This window comes from Coregonus lavaretus (genome assembly GCF_964263955.1).
Source record: "Coregonus lavaretus genome assembly, contig: HAP1_SCAFFOLD_1168, whole genome shotgun sequence".
Lineage (NCBI taxonomy): Eukaryota > Metazoa > Chordata > Actinopteri > Salmoniformes > Salmonidae > Coregonus > Coregonus lavaretus.
Genome location: NW_028159293.1, coordinates 54,485 through 71,153, shown reverse-complemented (window position 1 = coordinate 71,153; position 16,669 = coordinate 54,485). Strand labels below are relative to the sequence as shown.

The following is a 16,669-nucleotide window of genomic DNA, read 5'->3' as shown; positions in this document are numbered from 1 at the left end:
TGTTGTTTTGTTCGTGTATCATTTAATAAATAAGTATGTTCACCTTCCACGCTGCGCCTTGGTCCTCTATATCCGACGATCGTGACAGGTTTAAGATACAACAATACCAGGAGCCTTGTAAAACGTAATGCTACTCTTGTATTCCTCCATTCTCATGATATGAGTCACCAACTAACATCAACAGTGAGAAATGGCTGTGTCAGGCAGTACCATATCATTTAACACTGATTAAACAGTAGGGATGCTCCTGGCAGGTCAAAGCTATGGCTCAGTCGATCAACACAACTCATCTCTTATGCTAACAACATATTTATTATTCACATGTATTCTCCAAGCTGTTAACGGTTAGCAAATATGTTTAACTTTTATCTAGTGCTTTACTTGATGATGATAATGATCAAGTAACCCTACTTTTTTTTTCAGAGTACCATCAATTATATCTCTTCTTGTATGTTTACAGATTAGTTAATTACATTCATCTTTTCAGAGTTAGCCTTTAAGAATGTCAGGAGTTTTTTATAAGGCAGGGCACCCTAAAACACCAAATGTCAGTTTACAATTACAGCTGTTAACATATTAGAGAATAATTCAGTTAGGAGGTGGGTCTGTATTTGGGGTGGGGATCTTTTCCATTAGAGCATGATTAAATAATGATAAGCTGGTGAATTTCTACTGTGACATTACAGTGGATGGAGCCTGTGACCCACTTAAAGCTTTCACATCTGATAGGGATAAACCCTTTGATAGTTATTTGAATGCAGACGCTATTTGACAGTCACTTTTGGGTATAAAAATATGCTTCTCCCTGTTTTCTTTGCCTTCTCTTTTCTTGCCGCTGTATGTGGGAGATGCAGCAGGATAGAGCTGGCCATGTAGATCTGCGGTCCAAGGTGAATGTGACTGAGTGATGTCTCCTATAATCTCTTGGACATGTTATTCTAGAGGAGGATATGAGGGCTGCCTCATGAAACATTTATCTGGGAAGAGTAGCGGAGAGCTGGCGGAGAAGAGATGGAGTGACCGGATGGGAGGAGGAGAGATGGATAGAGAGAGGAGAAGAGACAGACAGAGGGGGAGAATGAGAGAAAGGGAGGGAGAGAAAGAGAGGGTTCAAGAACACACTAATTTATGAAAAACATTCTGAATACACCTAGCTCACCCTAATGTACCTTTTAAATGAAGACCCAACAGAAAAAACGACATGTCAGTATAGCAGCCTGTGTGTGGTTATGAAATAAAGAAACATAAATGAAAGCTGGGGTTACGTTAAATAGGACAATAGAGTGCAGAGTGCACTATCAAGTGAGGTCAAATACCCATGGATAGACGAATCAATCAAATGCATACAGAAATAGATCATAGAAACCCTGGCAAAAACATACATCTACACACAAACTCTGACACACACACACACGCTCATGCACACAACACAGTGCTGTCTTAAACATGCTTTCAGAGCTTACAGGGGCTTTGAGAGTGATAACTGGTTACACAAAGCCCTGAGGCTGAGCTCCAATACAAAGCTCATAATCTGCCAGTGTGTTCCAGTCTGCTCTGCTACCTCTGTACTGCGCTGGAGATGTACCGCCAGAGGTGCTCTGCCTACCACTCCTCCATTCCCTCAGCCAATTAGAGGAGACCTTTTCAGATGTACTATTGAACTCGGTGTCATAATACTGCATACAGCAGGTTGACATAAATGACTCATGACGTCTTATTATAAAGAGTCCAGATATCACAGTGGATGTGCAACAAAAGCGGTGTGTACCATATTACACAATGTTTAGCTACTGCACACAATGTTATATACACCGACTCCAGAGTTATACTGCACTGGATGCAAACCCCTCAGTGTCCTGCTAACTAGATGTGATAATGTACTAGGTAGCTTTACTACTGAACTTTTACCTTCCACTTCCATGTCCTCCAGGTATCTGTAGCATGGCTATGACTGTAGTACAACATGCCACAGCTATGCAGGATGAGCATGCAGCCACAAACAGCTCCCTCTCAGGCCACAGCTGTCATTTATATTGACAGGACGGAAGCCTCCCCAGAGAGGACACATCTCCTTTTCAAAGGGGTGTTGTTAAGACAGGGAAAAACATAAAACTGTATATTGTGAGGAGGAAGTCGTTCAGACATCTTTGTGGTACATTCAATTCTAGTCTAGCCAATAAAGGTGAGTTCCGAAGAGAGAAAATAATTTGTTGAGGTTCCAACAGTGACATTCTCTTCCTCCCCAGAACAAACCTCTCCTAGATCAATGTTAAATGATCTATTTCCACTGGCCAAGGCTCAATAGCTGACACACTGATTGGACTCATTGTCTTTTGACTTCCCCCAGAGCTCTATGTGTTGATTTTCTGTACAAATAAACATGACTCATGATGGTTTAAGGGCCTATACTCCAAAGGTGACATGGATAGATTGCCACTTCCACTTTACCAGCACTCAAGCAACAGTCACTACCGTGTCAGTCTATGGGGGCTTTTTGTTGAACTTTTCACCAGTTTGGTCCAATAGCCCAATCAGGAATAGAGGCAACAACATTTTTAGCTCTGACAGAGTAAGCATAATTAAATCAATTTGGACTGTTTTCTTATTGCTTGTTATTCATTCATTGATTCATTCCTAGTATTGTTGGTATCTGTCCAATACTCATAGGTTGATGAAATAAATAACCTAGTGAGGGCTAGGGGAGACCATGGGAAAGAGTTCTCTGTCTTGTCTGTGTGGCGTCGTACTCCCAGCTCCCAGCTCTGCTTGGCTGGGCTGTGTGGCTGTGTGGCTGCAGCGTGGAGCAGGCGGGTTCCAGGCTTGACAGAGAGCAGAGCCCAGTGGGAGAGGTCTGCAGCCGGGGCTCTCAGGAGGAGGGCTGCTCCCTTCCAGACAAGGTCATGCTTTCCTCTGGTCATTATCATCTGGCCAGGCAGGGAAGCACATTCACATGCAGGAACCATTAGAGCCGGGCAGAGACCAATTACACACAGCAAAGGGCAAACAGCAAGGGGACATCAATGAAGCCAGCCAGGGTCACTGGGGTCGCGCATCTCAGAGGTCAATTTTGTCATCATATCAGATGAGCTTCATTTGCAAATAGCCTGCTGCTGAAGAGATGGAGGGAAGGAAAATAATACAACAGTAAGCACACATTTAGAGATTCCATTATGTTTCAATGCAATCCATTTGGGGGTCATGCTCTGGTATGCAATAGCATAATTATCTGAATTGTCTCTTTTACAGCATCCATACAAAAAGCAGTCTCATTGGCAAAGGATGATAGGATAATAAGTGTAGGGTCATTTAAGACAACATTATTCCCCTTGGACAGAGTGCTTGACATTCCTCCATGTCTTTACTTAGACAAAGATGATGGCTTGTGTATGCTCTGGCTAGAGCTTGTGTCTGTGTTCAGTCAGTACAAGTAGATGTAGTAGGTGAGAACCTAGTCAGTAACCCTGGTCCTTACAGTAATCAGATCAGCCCCTGGAGATAATTTAGTAAGGTGAAGAGTAGATCCAGTCAGTGTGCTCTGTGTGTCTCTGACGGTTTCCAACCACTGAGAGTGGGTCACCAGTGGCCCACAAGTGGTGAGCTGAGAAACCTCACATATAAACATGCTTAATGACACATCCAGCACTTTAGGCAGAGGTAGCAAACACTGAGGTCCAGAGCTCTTGACAAACGAACAGGGATGGGGTTTCTTTTGGCTGGGGAGAGAGCTCTGGGGGGATTGTGCCAAGCAGCAAACAGCCTCCTAGCTCTTCCTGACAGGCTGACGGATCCCATGTAGAAACCCCAAGCCATCCATCCACCACACAAACCCTCCAGTTAACCCCCAGCTGTTTCACAAGCAGGATGTGAGAACAACATGACCATGTCACTGACAGGCTAATAGATGTTGTACCACTCCCCCAGTCCTCTGTACTGCAATATGCAGCACCCTTCACCACAGACAGTGACAGCAGTGGGGACAGAGACGTGATTAACCACAACACCTCTATCTTCCTCCTGGCACCACGTCTGTATGGCCCTGTTTAGCAGGTGAGCCCTATCACTCTATTCCCCTGTCCTCCTTACGTCATATCTCAGTCCTAAAGGAACAACCCTCCCCTCCCTCCTCCCTCCTCCCTCCTCTCCCCTCTCCCCTCTCCCCTCTCCCGCCACACAGGGGTGATCAGCTGGATAAAATCAAGCCCTACTCTAAATTTCCTCTCAACTGATTAAGATAAACTGCTTTTCAGCCATGGTTACCCCCCAACCAATCAATTAAAGCAATCAATTAAAGGCCTGCCGGCTGAGCCTTTGGTAATTGAGGGTTGAATAAACACAGGCCGCTGATACCGATGATAATGCTGTAACAAAGCTGCGGCTGCGAAAAGGGCTTGAAAAATGTAATTTCTGGGATTTGAATAAGCCGCATTTGTAAAACATCTAAAGAGAGCAGGATGATTATTTTCCTCCCGTGCAGAAGCAGCTCCAGCTGGGTGTTTCCTGTGTGTTCCCTGCCTGCCAGAGATGTTGCCCCAGGACCTTAAATATTGAATGTAATCTCCACGCCAGGTCTTTCCAATTGGCTGTGGCCACTATTTGAAAAAAGTGCCAGTAGAATTCAAACATGCCCTGTGTGCCAACGTGGCCTCCAGTGAAAACACTTACTCAGAGGAGAGTGAAGAGACTCTTTGGCCAGGCCTGCCTCTCCACTGCTGGGTGCTAGTCCAAGAGGTGGGGAGGTAGTCTGACACTTCACTAATCCAATAAACCTACACTAGCACTCCCTGGCACATTCACTTTGACATGTCTGCCATTTAAAAAAGTATTTTGATGTACGTGGATATACATTTAGATAAATAAACAGTAACCTTGACAAACAGTAAGAGAATGAATAAAACGATCTGTCACGGTTCAGACAGACGACCAGAGGACCACAATTGCGTCACACCAGAAAGTTTATTAAACTTAAGGGAAAAGGGAAGTAGGGAGTGAATGAAGGCTCCAGGGGTAACAGGGATCCCGTCCAATGTGCTGGGTCTGTGCCCCCCCCAGTGGCAGCGATGCGTCCTATGAAGCCGGTGGTGGGTGGTCCAGAAGTCCTGGGGGGGGGGAGACACAGACACAACAGGGCGGAATGAAACAAGGCAGCAGTACAGTTCAAGGGAAATCCAAAATACGTAGTAGCAAGGCAGAAGGCTGGTCAGAGTTACCGGGATTGAAGAGTAGTCAGGAGTCGTAATGGCAGAAGCAGGTCTGGATCTCCTGGGGCAGACGAGTATCCAAAAATCAGGCAGGTCCGGGGTCACAAAACCAGGGTGAGCCAGAAGCGCGAGCAAACAGGTTCCGGGTGTGAGCTTTGCAGACGATCTGACACCGGAGAGCTGAAAGACAGGGCCTTAAATACTGGGAGAGGTAGTGGGTAATGCAGCGCAGCTGGCAGAGTAATTAGAGCAGAGCAGAGCAGGGACAGGTGGAGCTAGTTAGGCTGAGTAGAGAGAGTGGTGAGCAGAGTGGAAGAAAATTAAGGTGGTAACCCGGTGGAGTGAGAGGCTCATGACAGAACCCCCCCCCCAAGGGACGGCCCCAGAAGTCCCAAGAGCAACACCACGCCGGGCGGGAGGAGGGGAGCCGGAGGAGGGCTAGAACTCCTCCGAACGGTCCGAGTGAACGTCCTCATCCTCGGAGGAAGCCGGAGGGCCGTGGTCGGGAGATGGGACAGGTCCCGAGACAGGATCAGGCACAGGACAGGAAGCCGAGCGGGCAGGACGGTTAGGGACCCCTCTGGGGCGGCCCCTACGGATTGCAGGTTGATCAGGATGCCGTTGGTGGAAAGCGGTGATGAGAGTCCTATCCACAATCCGACTAGCTGGCACCCAGGTCCTTTCCTCAGGTCCATAGCCCTCCCAGTCAATGAGGTACTGGAGACCCCTACCCCTCCGTCTGGACCGAAGCAGGCGGCGGACGGTGTAAACCAGACCACCATCGACGAGCCGTGGAGGAGGAGGACAAGGCGCAGCAGGGACCAGCGGACTCTCATGGATGGGCTTAATCTTAGACACATGGAAAGTGGGGTGCACCCTCAGGGAATTAGGCAGTTGGAGCCGGACAGCAGTTGGGCTAATCACTCTTATGATAGGGAATGGGCCAATGAACCGAGGTGCCAGCTTCTGCGACTCCACCCTGAGTGGCAGGTTCTTCGATGACAACCACACCCTTTGACCAACATGGTAGGTGGGAGCAGGAATTCTCCGACGGTTGGCCCCGGTAGTGTAGCTGGCAACGGATCTGAGGAGTGTGGCTCGGGCTTGTGACCAGGTGCGGCGACATCGACGGGCAAAAGCAAGTGCAGATGGGCAAGTAACCTCCTCTTCCTGGCTGGCAAATAGAGGAGGCTGGTATCCATAAACACATTGGAAAGGGGACATACCGATGGCAGAGCAGGTCAGAGAATTGTGTGCGTACTCCACCCATGTCAATTGCTGCGACCAGGAGTGGGGGTTGCGTGAAGTCATGCATCGCAGTGCCTTCTCGAGCTCCTGATTAGCCCGCTCTGACTGCCCATTGGATTGGGGATGGAATCCGGAAGTCAGACTGACTGTGGCTCCCAGCAGGTGACAGAACTCCTTCCAAAAAGCGGAGGAGAATTGTGGACCACGGTCAGAAACTACATCCTTTGGCAGTCCGTGGATCCGGAAGACGTGTTCCAGGACCACCTGGGCGGTCTCCTTGGCGGTTGGGAGCTTGGGGAGGGGAATGAAGTGTGCCATCTTGCTGAAACGGTCAACTATGGTGAGAATGACGGTCATGCCACTTGAAGGGGGCAGCCCCGTGACAAAGTCAAGGGCGATGTGAGACCAGGGACGTCTGGGCACAGGCAGGGGCTGCAGCAATCCGGCTGGGGGCTGGCAGGACGACTTGTGTTGGTTGCAGATGGGGCAGGCTTGGACGAATTCCCGTACATCCTTCCTCAGAGAGGGCCACCAGAACCTCTGGGCGAGCAGGTTGTAAGTGCGGGTGGAGCCAGGGTGACAAGCTAGGCGGGAGTCATGTCCCCACTGAACGACCTGGGACCTCAGGTCTTCGGGGACAAAAAGGCGGTCAGCTGGGCAAGTGCTGGGACCTGGCTGGTTACGGAGAGCCTCCAGCACCTGTTCCTCAACAGCCCAGGTCAGAGCTGCAACGATGCAGGGACTTGGCAGAATCGACACAGGGTCCTTGGAGGGGGTGTCATCCTTCTGGAATTGACGGGAGAGGGCGTCTGGCTTGGTGTTGCGTGATCCAGGCCGGTATGACAGAGTGAAATTAAACCTGGTGAAGAACAGGGCCCAGCGGGACTGCCTGGAGTTCAACCGTTTGGCCGTGCGGATGTACTCCAAGTTCTTGTGATCGGTCCAAACGAGAAATGGAATGGTGGACCCCTCCAGCCAGTGACGCCACTCCTCCAAGGCAAGCTTCACAGCCAGCAGCTCACGGTTCCCTATGTCGTAATTGCACTCAGAGGGGGACAACCGACGTGAGAAAAAGGCACAGGGATGGAGCTTCCTATCCTCCGCAGCCCACTGAGAAATCACAGCACCAACTCCCACATCCGAGGCGTCCACCTCCACAATGAATTGCCGGTCCACATCAGGCATCTGGAGGATGGGAGCGGAGGTGAACCTCACCTTGAGGGTACTGAAGGCTTTGTCGGCTGCTGGGGTCCAGGTGAAGGGTTGCTTGGTGCTGGTTAGAGCAGTGAGAGGGGCAGCAACGGTACTGTAGTTCCGGATAAACTTTCTATAGAAGTTAGCAAACCCCAGAAACTGTTGCAGCTTCTTTCTGTTCTCCGGAACTGGCCATGAAGTGACTGCTGATACTTTGGCAGGATCCATTTGGATACTTCCCTCTGCCACTATGTACCCCAGGAAGGCCACTGTCTTGACGTGAAACTCACATTTCTCTGCCTTGGCGTAGAGGGAATTCTCCAGAAGACGATGAAGGACTTGCTGGACATGGCGGGTGTGTTCAGACAGGTTTCTGGAGTAGATTAAGATGTCATCCAGGTAAACGAAGACAAACTTGTTTAACATGTCCCGCAGTACATCATTCACTAGAGCCTGGAACACAGCAGGAGCATTGGTGAGGCCAAAAGGCATAACCAGATACTCGTAGTGGCCTGTTGGTGTATTGAATGCGGTTTTCCATTCATCTCCCTCCCGGATCCGCACTAGGTGGTAAGCGTTTCTGAGATCCAACTTGGTAAAAACGGTGGCTCCCTGGAGCAACTCAAAAGCAGAGGTGAGCAGAGGCAGAGGGTAACGGTTTTTCACTGTGATGTCGTTGAGTCCCCTGTAGTCGATGCAGGGGCGAAGAGATCCGTCCTTCTTCCCCACAAAGAAGAAGCCAGCACCAGCAGGAGATGAAGATGAACGGATTAATCCTGCGGACAGAGAGCCATTGATGTAGTCCTCCATGGACTTTCTTTCAGGAGCAGACAACGAATAAAGACGACCCTTTGGAGGGGCTGTTCCAGGGAGGAGGTCGATGGCACAGTCGTACGGTCGGTGAGGGGGCAGAGATGTGGCTCTTGCTTTGTTAAACACCTCTCTGAGACCATGGTAGCATTCTGGGACATTGGAGAGGTCAGGAGCGGAGTTAGTAGGTACTGGCCGAGGGGGTAGTGCGGCAGCAAGCAGGCAGGTTCGGTGGCAGTCCTCTCCCCACTCCCTGATCACCCCGGTCACCCAGTCGAGCTGAGGGTTGTGCCGGCGGAGCCATGGGTAACCCAGGATGAGGGGTTGACCTGGAGAGGGGAGCAGGTGAAACTGGATAGTTTCTTGATGGTTTCCGGACAGACCCATCGAGACCGGGGCCGTGACATGAGTGACCGATCCGAGTAAGTGTCCGTCCAGTGCCCGGGCAGGAATAGGAGGTGTCAAACGGAGGTTCTCCAGTCCCAGTTGGCATGCCAGCTTGATGTCCATTATGTTGGCTTCGGCGCCAGAATCCACCAGAGCAGCCAGGGTGTGAGTTGAGTCAGAGAGGCGGAGGTGAACTTGCAGCAGGGGTTTGCGGTCGGAGGACTGGATGGTCATTGAACTCAACCGGACTCCCCCTATGCCCGGTGAGCTTCGGCCCTTTAAAGGGCAGGTTACCACACGATGTCCATCACCTCCACAATAGAGGCAGAGGTTTGAGGTGAAGCGTCGCTGGCGCTCTGCAGGAGTGAGAGAGGCTCGCCCAATCTCCATAGGCTCAGACTGATCAAGCTGACCTGGGTGAGTGGCAGTAGATGACAGGAGCCCAGTCGGATCTCTCCGAATGCCGGTAGTAGGTGGACCTTGGCGCCCCCTCTCACGACGACGGGTCTGTATCCTTCTGTCGATCCTGACAGTCAGTGCGATGGCTTCATCAAGAGTGGAAGGCAGTTCATGGGAGACCAGCTCGTCCTTGATATAGTCAGCCAAACTATGGAAGAACGCGTCCACCAACGATGGTGTGTTCCAAGAACTTCGTCTAGCCAGGGTTCGGAAGTCGATGGAATGGTCTGCGACTGTACGTCTGCCTTGTCGAATACTGAACAGTTCACGAGACGCCTCTGCGGTTGGTGAATCCAGGTCAAACACCTTCAGCATCTCCTCAGCAAACAGGTCGAAGGTTGCACATGCGGGGGTTTGACGTTCGAACTCTGCTGTTCCCCAGAGTCGAGCTCGGCCCGTCAGGTGAGTGATGGCATACCCAACTTTAGCCCCCTCCGTGGCGAAGGTCCTTGGCTGCAAGGAGAACTGAAGTCGGCAGCTAGTCAGGAATGGCCGGACCTGGGTTGAATCGCCGTTGAACCGCTCAGGGTTTCCAATCTTGGGTTCCGGAGCAGCGGCTGCAATGACCGGGGCAGGTAACTCGGGGGCAGGGCTGGTGGGCAGACTGGCTGGGGTCAGGTTGGTGAGGAGTTGAATGATCATGGCGAGTTGTTGTTGCTGCTGCTGGAACTGCTGCTCATGCTCATCGGTTTCCATGTCGGGGAAAGTGTGCGCTGAGTCCATAATGGTCAGATCGTACTGTCACGGTTCAGACAGACGACCAGAGGACCACAATTGCGTCACACCAGAAAGTTTATTAAACTTAAGGGAAAAGGGAAGTAGGGAGTGAATGAAGGCTCCAGGGGTAACAGGGATCCCGTCCAATGTGCTGGGTCTGTGCCCCCCCCAGTGGCAGCGATGCGTCCTATGAAGCCGGTGGTGGGTGGTCCAGAAGTCCTGGGGGGGGGGAGACACAGACACAACAGGGCGGAATGAAACAAGGCAGCAGTACAGTTCAAGGGAAATCCAAAATACGTAGTAGCAAGGCAGAAGGCTGGTCAGAGTTACCGGGATTGAAGAGTAGTCAGGAGTCGTAATGGCAGAAGCAGGTCTGGATCTCCTGGGGCAGACGAGTATCCAAAAATCAGGCAGGTCCGGGGTCACAAAACCAGGGTGAGCCAGAAGCGCGAGCAAACAGGTTCCGGGTGTGAGCTTTGCAGACGATCTGACACCGGAGAGCTGAAAGACAGGGCCTTAAATACTGGGAGAGGTAGTGGGTAATGCAGCGCAGCTGGCAGAGTAATTAGAGCAGAGCAGAGCAGGGACAGGTGGAGCTAGTTAGGCTGAGTAGAGAGAGTGGTGAGCAGAGTGGAAGAAAATTAAGGTGGTAACCCGGTGGAGTGAGAGGCTCATGACACGATCACTGTTTCATTTCCTTCTGCTCATTAGTTGAGTTAACAGTTACCAAACGGTGTAAAAATAACTTTAAAAAAGAGGAGTTAGAGAAACATGAAAACCTCTCTGGGAGCAGATAAACAGTATCCTAGAAAACCACAAATCCAGTCGATTTCCCCCTCCTACATTAGTTCTTTATTGGAGTCTTTTAGGTTTTTTACTGCATGGTTTTACTCATTGGCAGGCGCAGGCTTATAAAGAGTGGGCTGTCCGTTTGGTTTGAATTAGTTTGCTTTTGTTGAGGTTGGGTGACTGTAACTCCTATGGGATTTCCAGGTTGGTGGTGAGCAAATCAAAGAATATGAAGTGAAGCCTCATTCCTCCCTCCCTCCACCCTGCAGTCTGGGCTTTGTGAAGTGCTCTAGTGATGGACTCCATGCCAATCTGCTGGGCTCCACTGGAGGAGAGAGGAATTAAAGACAGAGGGTGGCGTGATGGGTCCTCGTTTAAGCGTTTTAGATTTGCGTGACCCCTCTTCATCAGGAGGTCACCCATTTACATGCCTGCACTGTCGGGGTGAGGATCTGAGCCTAGCCTCTTCGTAAAGTCTGCTTCCGTGTTTTGATCACTCACAGCAGGAGATATGGCCAGAAATTGAGATTGTGTTGTGGTGTGTGTGTGTGTGTGTGTGTGTGTGTGTGTGTGTGTGTGTGTGTGTGTGTGTGTGTGTGTGTGTGTGTGTGTGTGAGAGAGAGAGAGAGAGAGAGAGAGAGAGAGAGAGAGAGAGAAAGGGCATGTGTGTGTAAATGTAAGTTCAAGAGAAAGAGCAAGAGAGAGATAGTGTACATGTATGTGTTTGAAAAAGAGACAGACAGATCTATACCTCTGGGTTTGAGTGAGTAGGATGAGCTGGTGATGATTTAAAAATATATTTTGAACATAACTCTAGAAGACAATGCTTTCTCAGAGACAGCTCCTCTTGCTTTCATTAGAAATTGTGTGTGATCTATGTTGTCTAGGTCAATGGTGACTTTAGGTCTTATAAACACAACTTGTCAGATCCTGGCCCTTCAGTACTTACAATATAAAACCTCCCTCTTCTCCCATTTGTTTACCCCAGTAAGTAATATATACACTATATTTACAAATGTATGTGGACACCCCTTCAAATTAGTGGATTCGGCTATTTCAGCCACACCTGTTGCTGACAGGTGTATAAAATAGAGCACACAGCCATGCAATCTCCATAGACAAACATTGGCAGTAGAATGGCCTTACTGAAGAGCTCAGTGACTTTCAACGTGGCACCGTCATAGGATGCCACCTTTCCAACAAGTCAGTTCGTCAAATTTCTGCCCTGCTAAAGCTGCCCCGGTCAACTGTAAGTACTGTTATTGTGAAGTGGAAACGTCTAGGAGCAACAACGGCTCAGCTGCGAAGTGGTAGGCCACACAAGCTCACAGAACGGGACCATCGAGTCTGTCCTCGGTTGCAACACTCACTATCGAGTTCCAAACTGCCTCTGCAAGCAACGTCAGCACAAGAACTGTTCATCGGGAGCTTCAAGAAATGGGTTTCCATGGCCGAGCAGCCGCACACAAGCCTAAGATCACCATGCACAATGCCAAGCGCAAGCTGGAGTGGTGTAAAGCTCGCCACCATTGGACTCTGGAGCAGTGGAAACGCGTTCTCTTGAGTGATGTATCACACTTCACCATCTGGCAGTCCGACGGACGAATCTGGGTTTGATGATTCAGGCTAGGCCCCTTAGTTCCAGTGAAGGGAAATCTTAACGCTAAAGCATACAATGATGTTTTAGACGAATCTGTTCTTCAATCTTTGTGGCAACAGTTTGGGGAAGGCCATTTTCTGTTTCAGCATGACAATGCCCCCATGCACAAAGCGAGGTCCATACAGAAATGGTTTGTCGAGATCGGTGTGGAAGAACTTGACTGGCCTGCACAGAGCCCTGACCTCAACCCCATCGAACACCTTTGGGATGAATTGGAACACTGACTAGCAAGGCCTAATCGCCCAACATCAGTGCCGAACCTCGTGGCTGATTGGGAGCAAGTCCCCGCAGCAATGTTATAAAATATAGTGGAAAGCCTTCCCAGATGAGTGGAGTCTGTTATAGCCGCAAAGGGGGGACCAAGTCCATATTAATGCCCATAATTTTGGAATGAGATGTTCGACGAGCAGGTGTCCACATACCTTTGGTCATGTAGTGTATCTGCCTGAACGGTGGAGGCCAAGCTACACAGGGAGAAAATGCTGTACTCTGCTTCAGCTCATTATCTAACAGGCACATAACATAATTTAACATTTCCTTTGTGTTCAGGGACACCGCAGCAATTAGCTAACAAGTGGGTCATCCATTAAACAGGCCCGTGGCCCTGGGAGAGCTATAAGCCTCTAGGGCAACACTACTATTCTGTGTAGTAGAACTGCATACTGTAGAGAGAACGTCCATTAGTAAACATTTAGAAAATCACTTTGAATATGGTCTCCATGGGTCATTACTTGTAGTGATTATTTGCAACAAATACATATGGACTTTTGTTTTCTCTTCTGTGTTTAAAGTCATCCTCTCAGAATCTGTTTTGTGTCACTTGTAAACTTATAGAGTCTATACTATGAGTGCTGAATAAATAGACCTCTTCTATACATGAGCCTATACCGACATGTTATAGGCTCAGAATAAGTGAAACCGAGTTTGTAATCTTTGGTATAAAAACTGCAGGGATGTATAAGGTAACAAATACATTCATCTGTAACACTGTATTCTTCCCCAGCTGTTCAAATGGCATAAATAATGAAAGCATATTGCTTTTCCAGAGATTGCAATATGTGACCCACTGCTCCAGTCCAGCGTCAGTGAGGAAGGAGCCACAGAGACAGAGGGCTGTAGGGAGACGGTACCAGGGAGGACGGTATTGACCCGTTCCCTCCACTGTGATCCCATTCTGTCAGCTCCTCAGAAACACACAAAGAATGGCCTGCTCCGGCCTGGACAAGACACTGCCTTTGAAACAGTTTACTTCAAAATAAATACGTAATGCGGCATGCTTTTCTGATGAAATAATTCATCGAACACACTAACATTTGTAATAGCTAACCAGACCCTCACAACGTTGGAAGAGTAGACTCAAGGCTGATCAATAGAGGCCTTGGGGTTTTTATTTACTGTTCCCTGATCAAGGCTGTGAGATTAGTATAGGTACAGTGTAAATAGGACTGCTCCCTGTGCAAAGGATGCAGCGGCTCCACAGCTCCGCTGAACAGGCTGGACCACCGCTCTCTCATTAATATGATTAGATAAACAGCCTTCGGGCTGTGAGAATGCAGAGCAGAAGCAGCTCAATGGACGCCGCCGCACTCTACCGTCAACAGCAGAGGCACAATGGCAGGCCACGGTTTGTTTTTCACCGGCCCCACTGTTGCTCCTGTTTGTGAACAGAGGTTATGAGGATCTATAATTCCAAGCAGAATGCATAATAGAACAGAAAAAAAAGAAGACAGTCACATTCAATCTGCCACCGACAGGAAATAAAACTATGACTAATCCATTGAAAAGTTATGTGCATTGAATGCATATATATTTTTTAAACAATTACTTTCTCAGTGTATGTTCAGAATAAGGAATTAGTTAAAGTTTATAAAAGAGAAAATAAAGTTATTCACATTAGAATTGGAAAAAAACGATTCTACTATTTGGTTGGTGTGGCTGTACTGAAGTACTCCAGACAAGCTTCTTTAGAGGTTGTCATCTAGTGGGTAATTATGATTGGCCTCTGTGTCATAATCGGAGAAGAGTGGCGACACTTCTACTGATCTATTCATCTCTTAGTGCAGTCGACGTATCTCTACCCTGCTGTATCTTGAAACAGATTTTCACCTCCTCACTCAACTAGACAGACAACCCAAGTGTTATGAAGATGTGTTCCATATTCAGCATATTCACTAGAAGCAGAGATTTCCAGCTCAACATGTGGCAAAGCTAGCTCTAGGTGACAATAGTCATCATAACTGGAGTTATTAATAATGTCATCCACTGATAATTGTTCATCAAAATTCAAATGAAATTAGAACAAACTACAACTCTATAAGATAAGAAAAAAAAAAAAAAAATGTTTGCTTCTAAAATAATTGCTGATAGTACAGTTGGATTCCAATCTAAAAGATCACCATAGATACAGTAGCATAATGTTACTGGAATCTCCAGACATCTAAGATTCCTTTTTGAGAAATGTATCCATTATGAACCTTCGTCCTAGAAAGCTATTTGTTTTAATGTACAAGCTAAGTAGTCCTATGGTACCACATTGCCTTCTTATAACTAGTCCTATTGTATTATGCTAAATAGGCTACCCATAAATAGAATGAGCAAATATAATGCCAACCTCAGTTCATTACTATATGATCAAATACTTTCTACGTTGCTGTTAGAACTACTCCTATAATAACCAGTAACTAAACCTCACTAGCAGCTAGTACCTTGCCTACAGTACACATGGAACGTATCCCTTAAAATATTGAATTGAGTGTAAAAGCAGACTTACAGGTTATAGCAAGACCAGAACTATGTAGATTGGCTTCATACAATGTACGCTGAAGAGGGTGGATGGTTTACTTGCCTCAGGCCTGTAGTGGGGGTCACTGTCAATAAGGATCTTGAAGGAGTGTGTTGAGGTGATGTGATCTTGTTTGCAGATCGCTGAGTTGGAACGCGTCACAGACAGAGCAGTACCATTGTAGTCCAGTAGATGGAACTCCACTGTGGGGATAACCTGGAAAAAGGTAGTACTCAGTGGGTGTGCCCTTGGTAAGGGTTTTATCTGAGGTTAGAGTAAATAGCACAGGCATTACTATCCTCTGATATTATATTCTAACTGGTGATTATATTCTTAAACATCATTATACATTTCTGCATGACATCATTGTGTTTCCTATGTTTACTCTATGATTTTAGTTCCTTTCCTTTATAGCCTGATGATGCACACTGATGTACTTTTTTTATTTGATTTAGAAATATTAATATTGCAGTCATCAATGGTAAACCATGAATAAACTATATAATACACAAGCCACGAAGGTTTCATTAAAACATTGGAAAGGACAATGAAGGTAGCAAAAAGCCAATATTCTCCGTTGAGGTATTTAAACATGGAAAATGAACCAAAATAATTGTACTCTGGATTAAAGTTAACCTGGATAAAAATAAAAATAAATAAAAACATAAACAAATGAAAACTGTCGTAGAGAAAGTGGATAATGAAAGAGAGTAATTGAATCAGATTCCAGCTTTGGGGAGAGAGAGAAAGAGACATAGGAAGTGAGGGTGTACTCCCGTCTGTCTGTCCTGCTAGTGCTGCATGGCGGGACTGCTACAATTGTGCTACAGGGGAGCCTGACTGTGGAGACTGACTGCAGCAGATAGCTGAGACGGACACGGCTGGATCCCTTGTCCCTGTGAGACGAGCGTTAGCCGGGCAGAGTTTACACTCTCTCAACGCAGGGTGATGGAAAAGCCAGGTTATTCCTGTCAAAGTGCAGAGCAACAATGCAGGCTGGTACTTTGTTTCCCTATTTTCAAAGGATTTTGTTCTTTGATAAAGGCCTGGAAACGGTTAGTGACATGCTGGTGGGAACCTATGGAAAAGAATACACTTTTTATCAATTGTGTTGTTCTTATCCCAGAGTGGCGTTTGGTGGGTGTGGGAATAGCGTGCATTCTGGGCGCTGCTGCTCAGAGATAGCATTCAGAGGCCAGGGCACAGAACAGCTCGCATTCAGCCGAGGGAACCAGAGGCCTACACCGTCTGCCGCATTGTACACAGGAATGAACAATATATACACTATATTTGGTTTAGCGACAAAGAAACGAGGCAAGATTTGATAGTAAGGGTTTGGCAGGAAGGTTTGCAGAAAGCGTGTGTGTGTTCACTATTGCAATAATCCAATAACAACATTTTATGACCAATGTGCTAATAGCAATG

At 47.8% G+C, this 16,669-nt stretch overlaps 1 long non-coding RNA gene across 1 annotated transcript; it reads right to left on the bottom strand.

Moving 5' to 3' along the window:
• Positions 1-293: 293 nt before the first annotated feature.
• Positions 294-15,359, bottom strand: LOC311123053. Its single transcript, XR_014612552.1, has 2 exons — positions 15,233-15,359; positions 294-997 (listed from the first exon to the last, which is right to left on the bottom strand). It is a non-coding gene; the product is annotated as an uncharacterized lncRNA (long non-coding RNA).
• Between the last annotated feature and the right edge of the window lie 1,310 nt (positions 15,360-16,669).